We start from the raw sequence: 6,551 nt of genomic DNA, 5'->3' as shown, positions 1-6,551 counted from the left end.
AAACTTAAAGAACTCTGCCTTACTATTTAACTTGCTGGCCAAGTCTTCATCAATCAGTTCCACTCAACGAGTCACTGTCCTGCGTGATAAGCTGAGTTTTTCAAACTTGCCTTTGCTCTCTGGACACAAGAGACCTGCTGTCTCTATCATACATTCTTTCAAAAACTCGCCTTCAGAGAGAGGTTTGCTAGCTTTTGCTAATTTGAATGATAGCATAAAACTTGCTTTGGTAGTTGTCTCTTGAATTGCAGTTTGTCTGTGAAAGACATTTTGCTGAGCCTGTAATTTAGCCATCAACCTCTGTGCAGTAGCCTCCCGTTCTTGAGGTGACTGCTTGCTAGCATAGTTGCCATGCTTTGTGGCAAAGTGACGGCTGAGATTGTACTCTTTGAAGACTGCAAGTGTTTCCTGGCATATCAGACATACCAGCATTGATCAGACTTCGGTGAAAAAATATTTTGTTGTCCACTCCCTCTTAAACACTCAGCATTCACTGTCCACTTTCCTTTTCTTTGGTCCACTCATGTTTATTATTGGGCTAAAACCAACAGTACCGTTCTCTTATTAAATTCTTTACTAAAATAAGACAGTAAAGTATAAAAACAAGTGATTAAATTTGCTCTACTATAACATTTTTGGTCTTCTAAAAAATATATATATATAACAAAATCATCTGAAAAAGTTCAGACATGGGACAGAGGCACACCCTGACCATAGAGAACAACCCCTTTCCTCCATAGGAAACCTGTGTATCTTTCACACAGGCCCTTTGTTTATGGTAACACACATAGCTGCACATTGCTGTGTCTTCCAGACACACTTGTATGGGAGGTGCTAGGGCAGTGCAAAACATGGGTAACCAGTAGTTACCACTAGCACTTCCGTTACTGGCAAAAAACAGCCGCAGTGCACATAGTGTGAAAGAGCCCATTATCAATGTCAGATTGCATCCACTGGACTCTATAAAAACAACCAAGTGCCACTTTTAAATGCCCATTGCAACAGTTTTTCTTATTAAAAGCTGGAAATTGCAGGATATTTATATATATACCCCTACTGTGACAGCCTGGCAGAGCATTACAAAGGAGAAAACCCAGCATCTGGTGATGTCCATAAGTACAAGACTTCAGGCTGTCATTACCAGGAAAGGGTTTCATCCAAGTATTAAATATGAACATTTGATTTTCAGTTTTTCATTTGTCCAATTACTTCTGAAACCCTGAAATTAAGCGATTTTGTAATAAAATCTTTAGTTCATCACATTTCTATACAATCTTTTTGTTCAACCCACTGAATTAGGGTTCGTTCACACTAGCCGTGCTGCCGTTGCAGTGTGGTGCAGTACTGCAATGCAGCGCAGCTAGGGTTAATGCAGGGTACACAGGTTTCCATCATGTTTGCGTTGATGCTAATGTGCAGTGGTGCATGTTAACACAAATGCCCTGTAGCACGCATTTTTACAGGCGCAAGGGGGAGAAGCAAACGCAGCGCAAAATGCATTTGTTTTGCTGCTAACACATGCGGTTAGTGGCCACGGTAGCGTTACTGATACCGCATCCGTATCAGCAAAAAAATGCAGCCGCAGCATGGCTAGTGTGACATGTCCTCTGTGTGTCTTTTTCCCTGCTGCGCACGTCCGCAGTGGGGAAAAAAACTGCAGTGGATACAAGCCCTAAAAGCTGAAAGTCTTTGTTGTTTTATTAACAAGTCATGGTGATGTACAGAATGTGGGAACAGGAAAAAATTGTGTTTGAGTAGAGCTCTTAATCTTACCTCAGAAAGGCTCTGATACTGTGCTCTCCAGGGGCGTGTCTCCCTACATCACCACGATAACGTGTCTACGCATTCCCAGGGTGATATCGGGAGACGCGTCCGCGGGCATTACAAGGAGCCTCTGGAATATTGACAGGTTGTTCCTTCTACTGAATGGGCAGATATAAATCCGCCCACTCAGAAGAAGGAGCTGCGGCCGTGTTTCCCGACGTTGCCATGTTAACACTGCTGCTGGTGAAGGAGCGGAGGGGAGAGCAAGAGAACCCTCCGCTCTTTCGGCTCTGCGTGCCGGATAGAACAGCCGAACGGGCTGGATCCGGCCCGCGGGCCGTAGTTTGCCCACGGCTGGGCTAGAACATCTTTTATGCTATTAAGTAAGGAATTACTAAAAGTAAGAATGGTTACATGTCTTGAAGGGAAAGGAGCTAGCTTGAAGGAGCTCCTACTGACCATATCTGAAATGTTAACACCAGAATAATTAAGGACTGTTTATAAACATTAAACATAGAAAAATATAAATCCCAACTCATAACAAATAGATAAATAGATGAATGAATGAATGGCAAGGACTGATGCTTACCACTAAATGTGTAGGTAATGCTTAGGTGCTGAAATCATCATTTTGCAGCCATCATAACAAAGATTGGTTCAGATAAAATATCAGTAAATATTAAACAGGAGCAAAATTTTTTAAATATATTTTATTGATTTTTTTACAGAGAGGAAGGGAGAGGGATAGAGAGTTAGAAACATCGATGAGAGAGAAACATCGATCAGCTGCCTCCTGCACACCCCCTACTGGGGATGTACCCGCAACCAAGGTACATGCCCATGACTGGACTCGAACCCGGGACCCCTCAGTCCGCAGTCTGACGCTCTATCCACTGAGCCAAACCGGTCAGGGCTAGGAGCAAATTTTTATGAGATGCAGGATATTTGCATGATCTTAGAGTGTGTCCCAGTAAATGGTTTATTGGTTGCCAGGGAAAAATTAGTAACTCTACAGTGGCAAAATCAGACACCTTGATCATGTGGTCAAAATTAGCATCATTAATAAGGGGTAGATGGGTATTGTGTGCCTCTGGATTAAACCCTAAGAACAAACAACATTTATGTAGTACTCCATCAGAAATGTATAACATGAATCTAATTATTTGGAAACATCAGACAAACCCAAAATGTTCACACATTTTGTCATGTTCTATTTTTTTTAAATATATTTTTATTGATTTCAGAGAGGAAGGAAGAGGGAGAGAGAGATAGAAACATCCACAATGAGAGAGAATCATGGAACAGCTGCCTCCTGCAAGTCCCCCACTGGGGATCAAGCCCACAACCTGGGCATGTGCCCTTGCCCGGAATCGAATCTGGGACCTTTCAGTTCGCAGGCCGATGCTCTATCCTAGCCAAACCGGCTAGGGCATGTTCTATTTTTTTAAATGTCAATGTCATAAAACACAAAGTCTGTGGAAGTGTTCAAGATTAAAGTAGACTAAAGAAACATGAAAACCTAATGTAATGCCTGACCTTAGACTGGATCCTGTGCTACAGAGTGGGGGGAATCTATAATGAACATTATTGGGTCAATTAACAAAATTGGAGAATGGACAATGGACTAAAGTATATCAATGCTAAATTTGCTGATGTTGGTCAACATTATGTGGTAAGGTAAATAGGATGTCCTTATGCTTAGGAAATGAACACTGAATTATTTGGAGGTAAAAGACCATGAAGTTTGCAACTTATTCTCAAATTGTTTGGAAAAAAACAGTGTTTGTACATGCATGTGTATGTGTATAGACAGACAGGACATGAAAATGATAAAGCAAATGCGTAAAAATGTTATCAGGTAATTATAGGTAAAGGGAATACAGACAATTTTTGTACTACCTGTATTTTTTTCAATTTTCCATAAACTTGAAATTATTTCCTTCCCCAAATTTCTAAAATTATACTCTTCAAAAGATACTGATGAAAAAACAAATAGGCAAACCTTAGCCTAGAAAATATTCATTGTACACATATGGGACAAAGGACTTGTATATAAATAACTCCTATTCGGATATTAAAAAAAAAAAAACAATTTAAAAAGGGACAAAAACTTGGACACATACTTCATAAAGGAAGAAATATAGATGGACAATAAACATATGAAAAAATTCTTTCAATTAGCAATAATCGTGCCTTGGATATACCTCATTGGCTATGATACTGCCACTGTACAAAGTTACACTGGGGAAAATTATTTTAAAAAAAACCAAAACGTTTTTAAACTGTTAATGTTTAATTAATTTTATAATAGAAATTAAATTCAGAAAAAGTTAATAGAAATTTAGAATTAAAAGAATAGATTTCCCTCCTGGACTCCTTGGTAGCCTGTCATGGGAGGTCCTTGTCACCATCCTCTTGCCTCCTCTAGCCCTGTGGAGCCCCACAAGTCTCAATTATGCATAAGTGTATCTCTATCCACATTGGCCAGGCTGGTGTCCAGATCAGCAATGCCTGCTGGGAATTCTGTTGCCTGGAATACAACATCCAGCCTGATGGCCAGATGCCAAGTGACAAGACCATTGTGGGAGAGATGACTCCTTCAACACATTCTTCAGTGAGACAGGCACTGGAAAGCATGTGCCTAGAGCAGTGTTTGTAGACCTGGAACCAACAGTCATTGATGAAGTTCACACTGGTACCTACTGTCAACTCTTCCATCCTGAGCAGCTCATCACAGGCAAAGAAGATTCTGCCAATAACTATGCCCATGGGAACTCCATTATTGGCAAGGAGATCATTGACCTCATTTTGTACCAAATTCGGGAACTGGCCGACCAGTGCACAGGTCTTCAGGGCTTCTTGGTTTTCCACAGCTTTGGTGGGGGAACTGGTTCTGGGCTCACCTCTCTACTGATGGAATGTCTCTCGGTCGATTATAGCCAGAAGTCCAAGCTGTAGTTCTCCATTTACCCAGCCTCCCCTCCCCACGAACCCCCGCCCAGGTTTCCACAGCTGTAGTTGAGCCCTACCACTTCATCCACACCACTTACATCACCCTGGAGCATTCTCATTGTGCCTTCATGGTTGACAATGAGGCCATCTACAATATCTGTCATAGAAATCTCAATATTGAGTACCCAACCTACACTAACCTTAACTGCCTTATTAGCCAGACTGTGTCCTCCATCACTGCTTCCCTCAGGTTTGATGGAGCCCTGGATGTTGATCTGATCGAATTCCAGACCAATTGGTGCCCTATCTCTGCATCTACTTCCCTCTGGGCACATATGCCCCTGTCATGTCTGCTGAGAAAGCCTACCATGAACAGCTTGCTATAGCAGAGATCACTAACGTATGTTTTGAGTCATCCAACCAGATGCTGAAGGGTGACCCTCGCCACAGTAAATACATGGCTTGTCTGTTGTGCTGTGGTGATGTGGTTCTTAAAGATGTCAATGCTGCCATTGCCACTATCCACACTGAGCGTACCATCCTGTGTAGACTGGTGCCCCACTGGCTAAAAAGTTGTTATTCATTACCAGCCTCCCTGGTACCTGGTGGAGACCTGGCCAAAGTACAGCCAGCTGTGTGCATGCTGAGCAACACCACACTGTTGCTGAGGCCTGAGCTTACCTGGACCACAGGTTTGACATGATGTGTGCCTTTGTTCACTGGTATGTGGGTGAGGGCATGAAGGAAGAAGAATTTTCTGAGGCCCACGAGGACATGGCTGCCCTTGAGAAGGATTATGAGGAAGTTGGAGCAGATAGTGCTGAGGGAGAGGATGAGGGTGAAGAGTATTGACCTGTCTGTGCAATGTTACAATCTGGTGTCTTATGACTGACTGTCTTATTTCTGTTGTTCTGTAAAGTCCATTTGTGTCCCAAACTTGTCAGTAAAAGTGATGTTTTTATTTAGAAATAAATAAATAAATAAAATTCTAATAAATGAGATGTTAACAATGTATTCAAACTTGAAAATTGATATCTTGGGAAATAACAAAATGTCATCTTGCTGCAGATACAATCATTTCTGGACCAAGAAGTCACCTAGAATAACCAATATTGCAGAAGTCAGGAATCATGAATTAACAGGAGTATCTTATATTTATATCCATCACTGGATCCTTTTAGCCATTTGATAAACCAGATGTCACAATAGGATATCTCTGAATCTCACAGAAAAAAGCTGGGTTGCCAATATTCATGGAAATGTAAAATAGCCTGATATGTGAGAAAGAGCACTGGATAAGAAGTCGAAAGACTTCAAGTATAGTTCACAGTTCTGCCACTAACTAGCTACGCAAATCACTTAATTGCTCTGGGCTAAACTTTTTTAAATATGTAAAATGAAAATTATATATTAAATCATCTTCAAGAGCTCTTCCAATAATAAATGTTTGTGAGGTGGGAAAGTAAGTAAAATTGCAGAAGCATTGCCTAGTAAAGGTCTCCCATGTCCAACATGGTTATATGTGCTCAAGGATAGAAGTTAGAAAGTACTTACCATGCCTACTTATCTCATTTGTCCTTAGAGACGGATCAAAGCATCTTAGTTGGTGAAGGAAATGATACCATGAACTCCAGAATACTGTCATGACAGCTTTCAAATCCAATGAGATAACTATATAGGTCAGTAAAAGAAAAATAACTTACAGAAAAAAGAAAATTCTTTTGTGTGTGTTATGCTCTGTGCTAATTATATAACTATCTCATCTACTCTTTTCATATGATACAGGTTTACTGTCCCCATTTTTTAAATTTAAATTTTTGGATCACAGAGTTTAA

The 6,551-nt window shown here is 40.8% G+C and overlaps 1 pseudogene across 1 annotated transcript; it reads left to right on the top strand.

Moving 5' to 3' along the window:
- The first annotated feature begins 4,219 nt into the window (after window positions 1–4,219).
- On the top strand, window positions 4,220–5,568 carry LOC308257336 (tubulin alpha-1C chain-like; annotated as a pseudogene). The gene has a single exon. The product of its transcript is annotated as a tubulin alpha-1C chain-like (transcript).
- The last annotated feature ends 983 nt before the right edge of the window (window positions 5,569–6,551 follow it).

The sequence above is a fragment of the Plecotus auritus genome (assembly GCF_963455305.1).
Source record: "Plecotus auritus genome assembly, chromosome: 8".
Classification (NCBI taxonomy): Eukaryota; Metazoa; Chordata; class Mammalia; order Chiroptera; family Vespertilionidae; genus Plecotus; species Plecotus auritus.
The sequence above is the reverse complement of the archived record's forward strand: the minus strand, read 5'-3'. Positions and strand labels throughout refer to the sequence as shown.